Below are 16,205 nucleotides of genomic sequence, written 5' to 3'. Positions count from 1 at the left end.
TAAGTAGCCAGAATGAGATTTTCACTCTGCAGCGGAGTGTGCGCTGATATGAAACTTCCTGGCAGATTAAAACTGTGTGCCCGACCGAGACTCGAACTCGGGACCTTTGCCTTTCGCGGGCAAGTGCTCTACCAACTGAGCTACCGAAGCACGACTCACGCCCGGTGCTCACAGCTTTACTTCTGCCAGTACCTCGTCTCCTACCTTCCAAACTTTACAGAAGCTCTCCTGCGAACCATGCAGAACTAGCACTCCTGAAAGAAAGGATATTGCGGAGACATGGCTTAGCCACAGCCTGGGGGATGTTTCCAGAATGAGATTTTCACTCTGCAGCGGAGTGTGCGCTGATATGAAACTTCCTGGCAGATGAAAACTGTGTGCCCGACCGAGACTCGAACTCGGGACCTTTGCCTTTCGCGGGCAAGTGCTCTACCAACTGAGCTACCGAAGCACGACTCACGCCCGGTGCTCACAGCTTTACTTCTGCCAGTACCTCGTCTCCTACCTTCCAAACTTTACAGAAGCTCTCCTGCGAACCATGCAGAACTAGCACTCCTGAAAGAAAGGATATTGCGGAGACATGGCTTAGCCACAGCCTGGGGGATGTTTCCAGAATGAGATTTTCACTCTGCAGCGGAGCGGAGTGTTCGCAGGAGAGCTTCTGTAAAGTTTGGAAGGTAGGAGACGAGGTACTGGCAGAAGTAAAGCTATGAGCACCGGGCGTGAGTCGTGCTTCGGTAGCTCAGTTGGTAGAGCACTTGCCCGCGAAAGGCAAAGGTCCCGAGTTCGAGTCTCGGTCGGGCACACAGTTTTAATCTGCCAGGAAGTTTCATATCAGCGCACACTCCGCTGCAGAGTGAAAATCTCATTCTGGAATCATCCCCCAGGCTGTGGCTAAGCCATGTCTCCGCAATATCCTTTCTTTCAGGAGTGCTAGTTCTGCATGGTTCGCAGGAGAGCTTCTGTAAAGTTTGGAAGGTAGGAGACGAGGTACTGGCAGAAGTAAAGCTCTGAGCACCGGGCGTGAGTCGTGCTTCGGTAGCTCAGTTGGTAGAGCACTTGCCCGCGAAAGGCAAAGGTCCCGAGTTCGAGTCTCGGTCGGGCACACAGTTTTAATCTGCCAGGAAGTTTCATATCAGCGCACACTCCGCTGCAGAGTGAAAATCTCATTCTGGAAACATCCCCCAGGCTGTGGCTAAGCCATGTCTCCGCAATATCCTTTCTTTCAGGAGTGCTAGTTCTGCATGGTTCGCAGGAGAGCTTCTGTAAAGTTTGGAAGGTAGGAGACGAGGTACTGGCAGAAGTAAAGCTGTGAGCACCGGGCGTGAGTCGTGCTTCGGTAGCTCAGTTGGTAGAGCACTTGCCCGCGAAAGGCAAAGGTCCCGAGTTCGAGTCTCGGTCGGGCACACAGTTTTAATCTGCCAGGAAGTTTCACGTTTAAGTAGTTCTGTTCTAGGGGACTGATGACCTCAGAAGTTAAGTCCCATAGTGCTCAGGGCCATTTGAACCATTTGAACCAACCCACAGTTCGTGTTTGTATGTTTTGTTATTATTAGACCATTATGTTGCAGGTGATATAGAGGGAATGAATCGATGGGCGCTCCCCAGTTCAGGAGCAGGTGAAATGCCACAGCGGGTGGACGAGATGGAGAGAGACCTTCGTCGTTGTGAGGAGATGAGGGAGATGTCAAGGAGCCAGAGCGAAACAGGTAATATATATTCTCGCTCTGCGTACAAATAATCAGTATCCTTTCTTTCCCTGCAGCGACAGCTGGCGATGTCTAGATCGTTGTATTTAATTTTGTTTTTCATTATTATACTGCGGTCGACTGAGGGGAACAATTCTCGCCATACGCCGTGGCTGGGGTACCAGGGGCGGCGAAGAGTATATCATTTAAACGAGGTCCTGTGAGGCGCGCTTCTCCGGCAAGGGCGCCGCTAGTCGCAGAGCGGGAAGCGGCCGCCGCCGCCCCCGCCACCACCGCCGCCGCTGCCGCCCCGGGCACCGCCTCGGCTGCGGCCGCCACATCATCAGTCTGGTGTCCATGGACCTCCCTTTCTCAGGCTAGCGACTTAGGGTTGCAGTCACCAGGCTGTTCGCAGCGGCCCGATTCCGCAGCGTCTCCTCCTCCACCAATCACGTGAAGTACAGAGCACACCCATGTCTACCTCGCCAACTTCATCGACTAGTTGTAGTTATAGTGTTAGTAATAGAGAAGATCAGGTGGCTGGTGGTAGTTCCCTCTCCCGTGCGTTTTGTGAAGGATGTCAGGTCAGTGATAGCAGTTAGAGTGCTCGGTGATTGCAGACGCTTTTGACGAGCGAATCTCGTTCACGAGGATTAAGAACCCGGCGGGAGGGTACCGCGACCCTGTCGGTTTTCTAAGGGTGTGCCTTCCTGTCGTGGAAACGGAGTTCCTCAAGGTAATCAATGACCCGCGGTATCCCGCCATTAAATTCAGTGCTGTGCTATGCGTTGAATTGTCGCATCCCCCCCCCCCCAACCCCCCAAAAAAAAGTTTAGTCTGGTGTTGAAATGGTTCAAATGGCTCTAAGCACTATGGGACTCAACATCTTAGGTCATAAGTCCCCTAGAACTTAGAACTACTTAAACCTAACTAACCTAAGGACATCACACACACCCATGCCCGAGGCAGGATTCGAACCTGCGACCGTAGCAGCCTCGCGGTTCCGGACTGCAGCGCCAGAACCGCACGGCCACCGCGGCCGGCTGGTGTTGAAGAAACGGGAACATCACACAAATTATGAAAGAATATGACAATTCTAAATTTGTCTAAAAATTTTGTGGTACTTCTTTTCGATCTCATGCTTCACAAGTTGGAGCGTATGAATGAATTGCGAAGCTATTTCCTAAGAAAACATTTTGCTTGTAGTAGGCCTAATAGGCATTTTATTTTGGTACTTCATGAATTATATTCTGTCGTGTTATAAAAATGACCATTTGTGCCTAAAAAATCTTGTTCATTTGGTGTGTGTGTTACAATTGCTGCAATATTAGGCAGGACTGTTTTGTTTTATCTAGCAGTCAGTGACAAAATAGACATAATCAGATCGATGATGATCATGGTGATGGTGATGATGGTGGTGATGATGATGTGTTTGATTTGTGCAGTGCTCAACTGCCCTGTCATCAGCGCCTGTACAAAGCCCCAATTTTTTCTCGCTCCAGTTTTTTTTCACAGTCCAATTTAGCCATTGTCACGAACGATGAGGCTGATGATGAAATGATGAGGACGACACAAACACCCCAGTCCCCGGGCAGACAAAATCCCCAACCCGGCCGGGAATCGAAAGTGGCACCCTGTGACCCAGAAGTAGCAGTGCTAGCCACTAGACCATGAGCTGCAGACTAATCAGATCGAGAAGCCACGCCAGTCTTCGAGAAACCACACCAATCTTGGGTACTGTTTGTATTAACAGCTTTTTCAGTATTAGACAACGATACTTCACTATCTTTGGGGAGGACAATGGCGTGATAGCGCGGAGCACATCAATCGCCGAGTGGTTTCCTAAATCCACCTCGAGTGCTATCCTGGACTGGTTTTCTGAGATGGAAGTGAGAGGGTCAGCTAAATCACTTGCAGAATCCTAGATCTGACACCCATACACATGTCTACTATCCGGTAAATGGAGGGTATAGCTGTAGCAAGCTCCATAAAGATATAGCTAACAAGAGGGTATGTATAAATGTCCAAAATGAATAGGATCACGCTTGTTTAGCATGGTCAGTCCTGGCTTGCGAAAGAAATATTAAACAGAATCCAGAGCACAAATTCCAATACGGTAGATACCTTGACATCCATAAGTGTTATAACTTTGATGGTGTCGATTTCTCCGTCAAGATCCAGGACATACATAAATTTGAGGCCCAGGATACCGGTACGAGGTGCATTCAAGTTCTAAGGCCTCCGATTTTTTTCTCCGGACTGGAAAGAGATAGAAACATGCGCATTGTTTTAAAATGAGGCCGCGTTCATTGTCAATACGTCCCAGAGATGGCAGCACCGTACGGCAGATGGAATTTTACCGCCAGCGGCGAGAATGAGAGCTGTTTTAAATACTTAAAATGGCGACGTTTTCCTTACTTGAACAGCGTGCAATCATTCGGTTTCTGAATTTGCGTGGTGTGAAACCAATTGAAAATCATCGACAGTTGAAGGAGACATGTGGTGATGGAGCTATGGATGTGTCGAAAGTGCGTTCGTGGGTGCGACAGTTTAATGAAGGCAGAACATCGTGTGACAACAAACCGAAACAACCTCGGGCTCGGACAAGCCGGTCTGACGACATGATCGAGAAAGTGGAGAGAATTGTTTTGGGGGATCGCCGAATGACTGTTGAACAGATCGTCTCCAGAGTTTCTGTGGGTTCTGTGCACACAATCCTGCACGACGACCTGAAAATGCGATAAGTGTCATCCAGGTGGGTGCCACGAATGCTGTCCACATGGCTGCCCGTGTGGCATGCTGCCAAGAAATGTTGACGCGCAACGACAGCATGAATGGGACTTTCTTTTCGTCGGTTATGACAATGGATGAGACGTGGATGACATTTTTCAATCCAGAAACAAAGCGCCAGTCAGCTCAATGGAAGCACAGAGATTCACCGCCACCAAAAAAATTTCGGGTAACCGCCAGTGATGAAAAAATGATGGTGTCCATGTTCTGCGACATCGAGGGCGTAATCCTTACCCATTGCGTTCCAAAGGGCACTACGGTAACAGGTGCATCCTACGAAAATGTTTTGAAGAACAAATTCCTTCCTGCACTGCAACAAAAACGTCCGGGAAGGGCTGCACGTGTGCTGTTTCGCCAAGACAACGCACCCGCACATCGTGCTAACGTTACGCAACAGGTTCTTCGTGATAACAATTTTGAAGTGATTCCTCATGCTCCCTACTCACCTGACGTGGCTCCTAGTGACTTTTGGCTTTTTCCAACAATGAAAGACACTCTCCGTGGCCGCACATTCACCAGCCGTTCTGCTATTGCCTCAGCGATTTTCCAGTGGTCAAAACAGACTCCTAAAGAAGACTTCGCCGCTGCCATGGAATCATGGCGTCAGCGTTGTGAAAAATGTGTACGTCTGCAGGGCGATTACGTCGAGAAGTAACGCCAGTTTCATCGATTTCGGGTGAGTAGTTAATTAGAAAAAAATCGGAGGCCTTAGAACTTGAATGCACCTCGTATATCGGTTCATGTTTATGTTCTGGAGAAGAAAAGCAAGTCCGATGAGCAAGACAAGCATATCGTCGTCGACTCCCTCCATTATTCATAATTTCCCAGTGAGCGTGAGCTGCATGTAAACATGTTGCTCTTCTCTGTAGATGATAATTATCACTATGTTTTTATCAAAGACATGTACCGACTCCTTTCCTCCCAACTATCAACCAATTGTCGTGTATAACTTATTTGCTTAAGGTGCCTCAATTATTTCTCCTCAGACAAGTTAAAAAAAACGGTTCAAATGACTCTGAGCACTATGGGACTCAACTGCTGTGGTCATAAGTCCCCTAGAACTTAGAACTACTTAAACCTAACTAACCTAAGGACAGCACACAACACCCAGCCATCACGAGGCAGAGAAAATCCCTGACCCCGCCGGGAATCGAACCCGGGAACCCGGGCGTGGGAAGCGAGAACGCTACCGCACGACCACGAGATGCGGGCTCAGACAAGTTATTAGTTGCGCATCTAGTAGACTGTGCTTCCAAGTACCCGGTACGTGTTATTATGCCTACTGAGAAAAAAAAATTCATAAAGTTTAAGAAAGCTCATCACCAGGTGCAATGCCCTTTCGTAGTGTACGCCGACTTTGAATGCCTCCTTGCACTTGTGACCTGTTGTGAAGGTGACCCTACAGCCTCACATACCACCTTTACAGAGAAACATGTAGCATATGTGGCAGCGTAACCAAATTTTATTGTCATATGATTCCAGTCTTAACTGCTACAAATCTTACATCGGGGACAGCCCGGCAAAAAATGGTTCAAATAGCTCTGAGCACTATGGGACTTAACTTCTGAGGTCATCAGCCCCCTAGAATGTAGAACTACTTAAATCTAGCTAACCTAAGGATATCACATACTTCCATGCCCGAGGCAGGATTCGAACCTGCGACCGTAGCGGTCTTGCGGTTCCAGACTGTAGACAGCCCTGCAGTTCGGCTGCTCACTGAGCTCGAAATAGTTTCATGGGAGGTTGATAAATTTTACAGTGACAATGTGCCCATGACCAAGTCGAAGGAGAATGAAGATTTGTATAAAAACGCGATTGATTGTCATATTTGTGGGCTGCCGTTAGACAGAAAAGTGGAAACTCCTTGTAGGGACCATTGTTCAAAAATGGCTCTGAGCACTATGGGACTCAACTGCTGAGGTCATTAGTCCCCTAGAACTTAGAACTAGTTAAACCTAACTAACCTAAGGACATCACAAACATCCATGCCCGAGGCAGGATTCGAACCTGCGACCGTAGCGGTCTTGCGGTTCCAGACTGCAGCGCCTTTAACCGCACGGCCACTTCGGCCGGCTAGGGACCATTGTCATCTTACGGGTAAGTTCCATGGCGCAGCTCACAACGTGTGCAATTTGAAGTACAGCAACCTAGACACATACCCATTTTCCTCCACAATTTAAGTGGTCAGGTCAGTGTCCTACCTGAGAGCCTGAGAAATACATTTCATTCTCCAAACGAATGACGCCCAGAATTACACTCCGCTTCCTTGATACACTACGTTTTACGCAGGCTTCACTCCAGAAACTCGTTGAAACTCTACCTCGAGGGGATATGCATATCACTCAAGCTGCATTTGCCGACGAGGAAAAGTTTCCACTTGCGATTAGGAAGGGGTTTTTCCCATATGAGTATGTGGATAGTATGGCGAAACTCAACGAAACCAACTACCCGACATAACTGCGTTCTCCACCGACCTCACTGGCGACGCTATAGCGGATGCACAGTATGAGCATGCCGTGAATGTCTGGAGGGTACTCAATATAATTACAGTAGAGTTTACAAAACCTATTTATGTGGGGATGTGCATACCAAACCTAGCCAAACTCCACATGTACCATTTTCATTGTGATATTTCGAAGATCCTAAATTACTTTATATGGATACAGATACGAGTAGCTTCATCTATTGGATGAATAATAAATTCGACACGTCCTCATACACGGCCGATAACCCTTATGGTATTATCCTACAGAACAAGAAGTTTATTGGTCTTATGAAGGACGAGGCGAATGGATTGCCGATTGTGGAGTTTGTAGGGCTATGGTCAAAAATGTACGCGTATCGCACACTGGAAGCTGCCACCCAGAGGCGGGTTAAGGGTATGCATCGTATTGCATCGACAGCCCTCTCTATCGAAGACTATGTGGGGTTCCTGTGCAATGGTGTTCACGGTGCTGCACCGCAGCCGCCACATATGGTACGGCAGACCAGTATTCGATCGAGAAGGACACGAGGTGTACGCTGTGCTCCAATCTAAAATCGGTCTGTTGCCTCATGACGATACAAGGTCATTTGTGATAACATGATTCAAACTCTCCCGTACTCACACTACTCACTTATAGGGAGAGTATGACCCTTTTATCATAGTGTAAGTAATTTTGTGTGTGTGTGTGTGTGCGTGTGTCGTGTAAATATTTTTGTGTACTATGTATACGTGTATATACATACATAGGGAGAGAATATGTGGAAACGAAAGGCTAAAAGGAAAAAAAGAAACAAAATGTATACATATCTATGCACTCTATGTGTGTGAAAGAAAGAAAAAGCATAAACAAAACAAAAAATATTAAAAAAAAATAGAAAAAATATTTATATACTGTTATATTTGTTCAGCAACAACGTATGTATAACATATATATATATATATATATATATATATATATATATATATATATATATGCGGCATGTGTGTGTGTTGTAAATAGAATAGTGTTTCACCTGCCGCTGGCCATCCAAGTCAGAACAGTTTTTAAGTGTATATAGCTCACAATCCATCAAAATTGTTATTGTAAATAAAAACAACCTTTGCTATCGGTGGCCAGTGGTGGCTGGAATCGGACCGCGCCGCGCCAGGCGCGCCACCTGCAACAGCAGTACAAACGCAGCTCATGCTAGCCTCTGCCGCACAAGATGGGCTCGAGTCTGCAACGTGATTAGTGCTCCCCTGTACAGATCCGTATCAAGTGGTTCCTTGGACTCGGTGACAAGCGTCAATTCGTGGGTGCAAGTCGTTGACGCGATATGTCCGGGGTGGTGCGAATCTGGTAATTGGGTTGCCTGTCTTCAGGTGGGAACTAATTGGCTGTGACAATACGGTTACGAGAGTTAATTGTGAAACTTCAGCACAGTGCAATTCACAGGTGCAATCTGTAACTACACAGAAGAGCCAAAGACAATGGCACACCTGCCTAATATCGTGTAGGCCTCCTGTTTCTTTGGCGCTTCAGTGTATAAGAAGTCTGCTAATCACTGATAGGCTTTCTTTTACCGCTGGGACGCTTATACATAGCAATAACATGCCTATTGATAACTATCGTGCGACAGATACGTCCCATTGGTAGTAAAAAGGTTATGGCCGTTTTTTGCGTTAAGTATCTTTTTATATACTCTTATGAGATATAGACGCCAGGGAGACAAATGGAAGACTCAGTTTTATTATTTAAGAAAACAATACCACCAGGTTAAATATGGTACTTTTGATTAACAGAAACGTCCTTTTGAGTGCAGATGTAACAGCACACCAAATTTCTTCGTAATATATGATGAGAAAATATGATGTACTGATTAAAAACTTGCACAGTTTTTTTATCTCAACTTACTCTGTTAGATATTTTTTTTAACATGACTTTATTAGTACCAACAGGCCCCTGCTCACATCAGACGAGGGTTTCACTTGTGTAGTACCTTTTTTCTATCACAGTTCCCTGAAAAATATTTATTGTAATATGACTAATAGTATTAAAATAATTGAGTGTCTGTAGCGACAATGTGAGTATGTAATACTTTGAAACAGTAAAGTTAATACTGTCGGTACCTTTACTTCTGTTGCTGCTGCAATTAACCGTGATAATGGTAATAAAAGAAATAATAACAGTAAGTTGACAATAATAACAATAATGACACAGGCAGATATAAAAAGAATTTATAGGTGTACAATATAGATTTTTTCTGATATAGCGAGTTCTACTGGAAGGACATTTAAAAAGACAATACCAGCTAAGAATTCTGGGAAATGATGTGGCTGGAAAGAAGGGCTTAAAATAATAATTATAATTGCCTTAGTTGATATATCATAAACTGTCTTCTGAAACTGGAGACATTATTCAAGTCTCTAATATACTGTGGGAGGTTATTCTAGAGTCCAGTTCCTGCAACTGAGAAACTTCGAGAAAGTGCGAAAGGAAGAATTTTGCTGTAATGGGCACGGGTGTTACTGATATGGTGTGCAGACAGGAGCGTTAAGGTTGAGGAGAGATATCGCGGACAGGCTACGTTGATAAGACGGTAGAGAAGACAGGCGGTATGGAAATCTCTGCACATGTCTGCGCGCGGCCACGATGGCTGTGCAAATAATGATGAAACATGATCAAAGAGTGGAATATCACAGGTACAACGTTCATAAGCAGTTCTATGTGCCGTGATATTTCCCGAGAGAGGCCATGCAGCATAACACTGCCGTAATCAATAATTGGAAGTACAAGTTTCGGTACAAGTGTCTTTTCAGATCAAGAGGAAAGAGCTTCTTACGTTTTGTAGGGCAAGGAGAGACGCTGGTGCCTTCTTGGCCGGTAGTTACTCCTGTCGCTGACATTTTTGGACTACGTAATGAATTATCCTCGTGTAACATTACCTTTTCTTATAGAAATAACCGATACTATGTACACTATCTCCTCTTGCATAGGTTAAAATTATCTCAGCTGTTTCACTAAAAGAATTCATATCATTTTCTATACTATGTACTATATTTCAGGCTAAAATGTATAAACAGAAATTAATGTGTCACAATCGAGATGTACTAACAGTTAAAATTACTCTTCTTTTAAAAATATTTGAAATTACGAAATTTCTGGCATTTTTAAAATTCATATAATTAATTTTACAATCTAACGATAATTATTAAATACAGAGGGACCCAAAAAAATGTATCCACTGTTTAAAAGTCCATAACTTGCAAACTAATTGACGGAGTTGTATCATTTTTGGTGAAAGTGTAGCTTGAAGTCCAACTTAAAGATATCACTGTAGGTGTTCGTAATGTTTACCATTAATATCCACACACAAACGATGCCCCCGAACTGCAGCACGAACTACTGACTGCAACGTGTTCAGTTGGATATTTGCACGTGTATGTACGATGGATTCTCGAAGTTGATCCAATGTGCGTGGCTTTTGTCGATAAACGACGTCCTTTAGTGTTCCCCACAGGTAAAAGTCCAGAGGAGTTAGGCCTGGGGAACGTGGTGGATACTCCGCAGTACCTCTACGGCCTATCCATCTTCCTGGTAGATTTTCGTCGAGATACGCCCTAACACGATTTTGATAGTGGTCTGGGGCACCATCTTGTAGTAAGTAAACTCTTCCGTGTCCATACAAGTCTCGGATGGCAGGTAAAATGGATGTCTGAAACTTCTGAAGGTACGCCTCACCGGTAACTGTGCCGTCAAAGAAGAATGGCCCAATCAAGCCCCGGTAAAACAACCCACACCACACATTTACTCCTGGCAAATTCACGGCTTTGTCTACATGGACGTACGGGTTTCCGGCGGCCCAATAGATGCAATTGCGGCGATTTACTGTACCACTGAGTTTGAATTGTGATTCATCACACACCACAATCATCTATGTAAATCATGTTAGTAAACAACTCGCAGTACTCCATTCTACGATCTGGCTTGTCCTCGTTCATTGCGTGTAGCAATCGTGGGATGTAGCACTTCCACTTTGCTGTCTTCAAAATTCGCCGAACACTTGAGCGACTCACTCCAGTTTCACGGGCACATTGTCCCACAAAGTACTGTGGTGAGCGAGGCAATTGTTGTAACACATGACGGCAGTTAGCTGGACTTGTTACTGTTGTAGGTCGTCCAGATCGTTGATTGTGTACATCTTCAACACAGCCTTCCGCTTCAGATTTGTCTCGAATGGGACGAATCGTTAAACGTGTCGGTGGATCTGCTTGATACTCATTTCGCCATTGCTGTTGAACCTCATGTTTACGTACTTAAAATACCACTTCAAAACTTACTTCCTGTCATCGAATCTAAGTCTTGCGCCAGCCATGTCTACTTGAGTAACTAGGTGCAACTAAGAACAAAACACCGATTATCTGGCGACTGTCATCTGACAAAACAAAACAACGCAATACATCGTATGTGTGGCGATTGCCGGGACTAGAAACTATTACACTACCACAGATGAGACAACTCCATCAATTAGTTTGCCAGTTATGGACTTTTAAACAGCGGAACATTTTTTTGGACCCCTCTGTATATTTCCGGACTTAGTTATTAAATAATGTTATATCTTGGTGATGATTCTTCTGTTTTCAAGAAGATATGCAAACTCTTTCGCTTTGTGAAGTCTTTGGAATAGTACTGCAGAATGTAAGTCGTGGTTGGCATGCCTGAGATGGAAACGCACGTATTTTGCTAATTTGTGGTGTGACAAAACTGGAGTTTGTGTAATCAGTGAGGTGTAGAAGAAAGGGGTAAAATAAAATGATACTATAGCAACAGGCAAATCTACACCACTTGTTTCGTTCAACAAGAACCCGTAACTAGAATGAAATTTTCACTCTACAGCGGCGGTGCGCTGATATGAAACTTCCTGACAGTTTAAAACTGTGTGCCGGGCCGAGGCTCGAACTCGGGACCTTTGCCTTTCGCGGGCAAGTGCTCTACCGACTGCGCTACCCAAGCACGACTCACGCCCCGCCCTCACTGCTTTAATTCCGCCAGTACCTCGTCTCCTACCTTCCAAACTTCACAGTTTCGCAGGAGAGATTATGTGAAGTTTGGAAGGTAGGAGACGAGGTACTGGCGGAATTAAAGCTGTGAGGGCGAGGCGTGAGTCGTGCTTGGGTAGCTCAGTCGGTAGAGCACTTGCCCGCGAAAGGCAAAGGTCCCGGGTTCGAGTCTCCGCCCGGCACTCAGTTTTAATCTGCCTGGAAGTTTCAAGAACCCTGTAACGTTAAATCCAAATTTAGAGGAGCAAGAACGCATCCTCGACACTACAAGACTTTGAGCCATTGACAACAACAAAACAATGAAGATAAGTAAAAAGTTATTATTTTCTATATCTTACATCTCTCTAAACTTTTGAAAACAGTGGAGATACTAAGGCAATGAATTTAATAGTGATGTGTGGGAGGGTAAGATTACAACCACCAGTTGCAAGTCTCGAATTTCTGCTAAATGGATGGGGCAACTCCAGCCGCTCATGACCCGTATCACGGTGTCCCCCGCCGCTTCTGACGCACAGTGTCAGATGTTTCGCGCCGGACGCCCTGTGTACTAATTACCGCACAGCCGTCGACGGGCGCGAACGGAGCCGGCAGATTCGCCCTGCAGTGCACACAGGCAGCAGCGTGTAGTGAAGCGAGCGACTGCAGAGAGGCGGCAAGCACCCTGCGAGCGCGCCGACTCTTCCAGCGCGTGGCTGGCGGCTGCCGCAGCAGGCGGCCAGCGCCGAGGCGACACGGCTCTTCCATTAGACACGGCGGGCCAGCGCAGCCAAGGTCGCGCCTCCACCAGCGCTCCACCCACTCCACCCCCCACCGGACACCGCAACCCGCGCGTCCACCTGCGCCTGACCTACTTCTGCGTAGTTAGTCCCGCCACCCCCATTCCCCCCCCCCCCCCCCCAGCTACGCCCATTGTATGGCTCCCTTTGAGATTACGAGGCTCACTCGTATGAAAATAAGACAACCAAGAAATACCGTAAACCGAGGTTCCTTTGGCCCAGTGTTTTTTTTTTTTTTTGTTTTTTTTCAATTTTTACATGCGATACGTAAACCTGAGTCGAAACAAGGACTCTGACCACACTCTATTGATTATGAACTGTGGATTAAAACTGAAGAAACTGCAAAAAAGTGGGAATTAAAGGCGATGGGACCTGGATAAACAGGCTAAACCATAGGTTGTACAGAGTTTCAGGCAGAGCATAAGGGAACAATTGTCTCGAATGAGGGAAAGAAATGCAGTAGCAGAAGAATGGGTGGCTCTGAGGGATGAAGTAGTGAAGGCAGCACAGGATGAAGTATGTAAATATACGAGGGTAATAGAAATCCTTGGGTAACAGAAGAAATATTGAATTTAAATGATGAAAGGAGAAAATATACAAATGCAGTAAATGAAGCAGGCAAAAAGGAATGCAAACGTCTCAAAAATGAGATTGACAGGAAGTGCAAAATGGCTGAGCAGGGATGGCTAGAGGACAAATGTAAGGATGTAGAGGCTTATCTCACTAGGGGTAAGAGATACTGCTTACAGGAAAATTAAAGAGACCTATGGAGAAAAGACAGCCACTTGTATGAATATCAAGAGCTCAGATGGAAACCCAGTTCTAAGCAAAGAAGGGAAAGCAGAAAGGTGGAAGGAGTATATACAGGGTCTATATAAGGGTGATGTACTTGAGGACAATGTTATGGAAATGGAATAGGGTGAAGTTGAAATGGGAGTTACGATACTGCATGAAGAGTTTGACAGAGCAATGAAAGACCTAAGTCGAAACAAGGCCCCGGGAGTAGACGAATGCCGGACATTTGCCACGCCGGACATTTACTACGCCGAACATTTGCCACGCCGGACATTTGCCACACTTGCCCCTTCGCCAGGTAGCTTGAGTAGCGATCCCTCAGGTAAGGGACGCCCTTCCCTGCACTACCTCTGTCCGCTTTCAAACTGCCGTCTCCACATCTTACTCGATACAACCAGTAAGTAAGAGACCTTCTTCTTCGACATCTTGGCCAAATACAGAGCTTCTTTTCCAAAATCGAAATATTTATAACTTTTGGGAAATGAAAGCATTATCGACGATTATGTCAGTATGTAATTAGTTCTGCCAAGTATAAATATAGATCCCTCTGTCTGTACGGTAGCTTCCTTTCACGCTTACTTATTGTGATAGAAACAGTCCATTGGCATGGGAGCAACAAGAAAGGAACGATGAAAAGAGAATGCAAATGTACGCTAATCATTTCTTTTTTTATCACTGCATTTGTGCCTGCTTTAACTACTACAACTGCATACCCAAAAGACAATAGGGAAAGAATAAATGGGTTTGTGAATGTTTGAAAAGAAGACCCACATACTCCTTATTAATTTACTCTCTAAAAACATTAGTTAATAAAGTGTAGCGGGACAATGTTCAGAACATAACTGAAAACACGGTCACTAAATAGAGAAAAGAACATCTATGATTGACATGTCATCTAAATTCGACATACAATTTTAAAATGTTAGAAATAAGGAAATGAAGTAATACAGAATGCTACGATTGTAACGTACGTTGTTGTAGTACATTGTTTAGCACTGGTATTTGCAGGGTCACAGAGAAAGCATCTCAGGTTCTGGAGGGAAAAGCCGTAATTGTAATTATCTGCACTACAACAGAAACAAGGACAACTTAAGGAAAAATAATGTAAGCTCACAATCGACTTTGAAGCAGATAGTTCCTGTGACTTAGTATGAGCAGAGGTTATATTTGACAAACGGAATAAAGTAAAAACTGGCTCTTTTTACCGACCTCTGTCTCAGATGAAACAATTGCTGAACAGTTCAAAGAAAAGAAAACTTGAGTCTCATCACAAATAGGTACCCTACTCATACAATTATAGTTGGCAGTTAGTTCAATCTACCTTCCACATGTTGACAAAAATACGTTTTCATACCCTATTGTAAATAGAAAACAACTTCCGTAATTGTTCTAAATGTTTTTTTTTAATTATTTTTAACAATTAGTTCACGAGGCTATTCAAATTGTAAATGGTTACGAAAACACATTTGACCTCTTAGCCACAAATAATCCTGAGCATCACGACGGATACAGGGATTAGTGAACACGCAGTCGTAGAGAGGCTCACTTCCGTAACAAAGAAATTCACCAAAACTAAACGCGAAATATATCTATTTATAAAAGCAGCTAAAAATTCGGGTCTTTCTAAGAGACAGTCTCCAATTCTTCCAAACTGTGTAAATGAAGACCATATGTGGCTTAAGTTCAAAGAAATAGTATCAACAGCACTCGAGATATTCATACCAAATAAATTAATAAGAGACGGCACTGATCCCCCATGGTACACAAAACACGACAGAAAGCTGTTGTAGGAGCACCGCAAAAGGCACGTATAATTTAGACGAACGCAAAATCTCCAAGATTGGTGAAGTTTTACTGAGGTTCGAAATTTGGTGCGGATTTCAATGCGAGATGCATTTAATAGTTTCCACAACGAAACTCGCTCTAGAAATGTGGCGGAAAATCCAAAGAGATACTGGTCCCATGTTAAGTAAACCAACGGGAAGGCTCTGTAAATACCTTTACTGTGCGACAGCGACGGTAATGTTACTGATGACAGTGCCACTAAAGTGGAGTTAGTAAATGCATTTTCCGAAATTCCTCCACCAAAGAAGAAGAAGTAAATATTCCAGAATTCGATATGAGAACAGCTGCAAACATAATTTAGAAGTAGATATCCCTGGTGTTGCAAAGCAACTGATATTACACTGTAAGTGACAGAGGAAATGATCAAATATCTTTTCAAAAAGTCTCTAATGTATAAGAAAAGTAGGTCTAATACATTTGTTTCTGATGTTCTTTAGTAACAATTAATTTTCAGTAGTAAGCTCCTTGCTTTTACTGACCTGTTTAAAGATAATCAACAATTTAGTAAGAAAGTTTAATTTTTTAAAGGACTATATCTAAACGTACTTAAGTAGATTTACATATACTATAAATGATTGCAGTTAAACTTAAATAAAAATATTTGGGTTGCCAAAATTGTCAACCTTAGCATCAAATCAGTTTTGGGATGTCAATTTTAGGTGCAATTCAAAGGTTCAGTTCCCAATTTCTTTTACGAAAGCGTATGCTATCACTTTAACAAACCATGATATTTTAGGTGATAGTTGCGATTTTGTAGCTTCAGAAAATTATTTTAGAACTCACAAT

Source organism: Schistocerca cancellata, chromosome 5 (assembly GCF_023864275.1).
Source record: "Schistocerca cancellata isolate TAMUIC-IGC-003103 chromosome 5, iqSchCanc2.1, whole genome shotgun sequence".
In the NCBI taxonomy this organism is placed as follows: Eukaryota; Metazoa; Arthropoda; class Insecta; order Orthoptera; family Acrididae; genus Schistocerca; species Schistocerca cancellata.
This window is presented reverse-complemented; position numbering follows the sequence as displayed.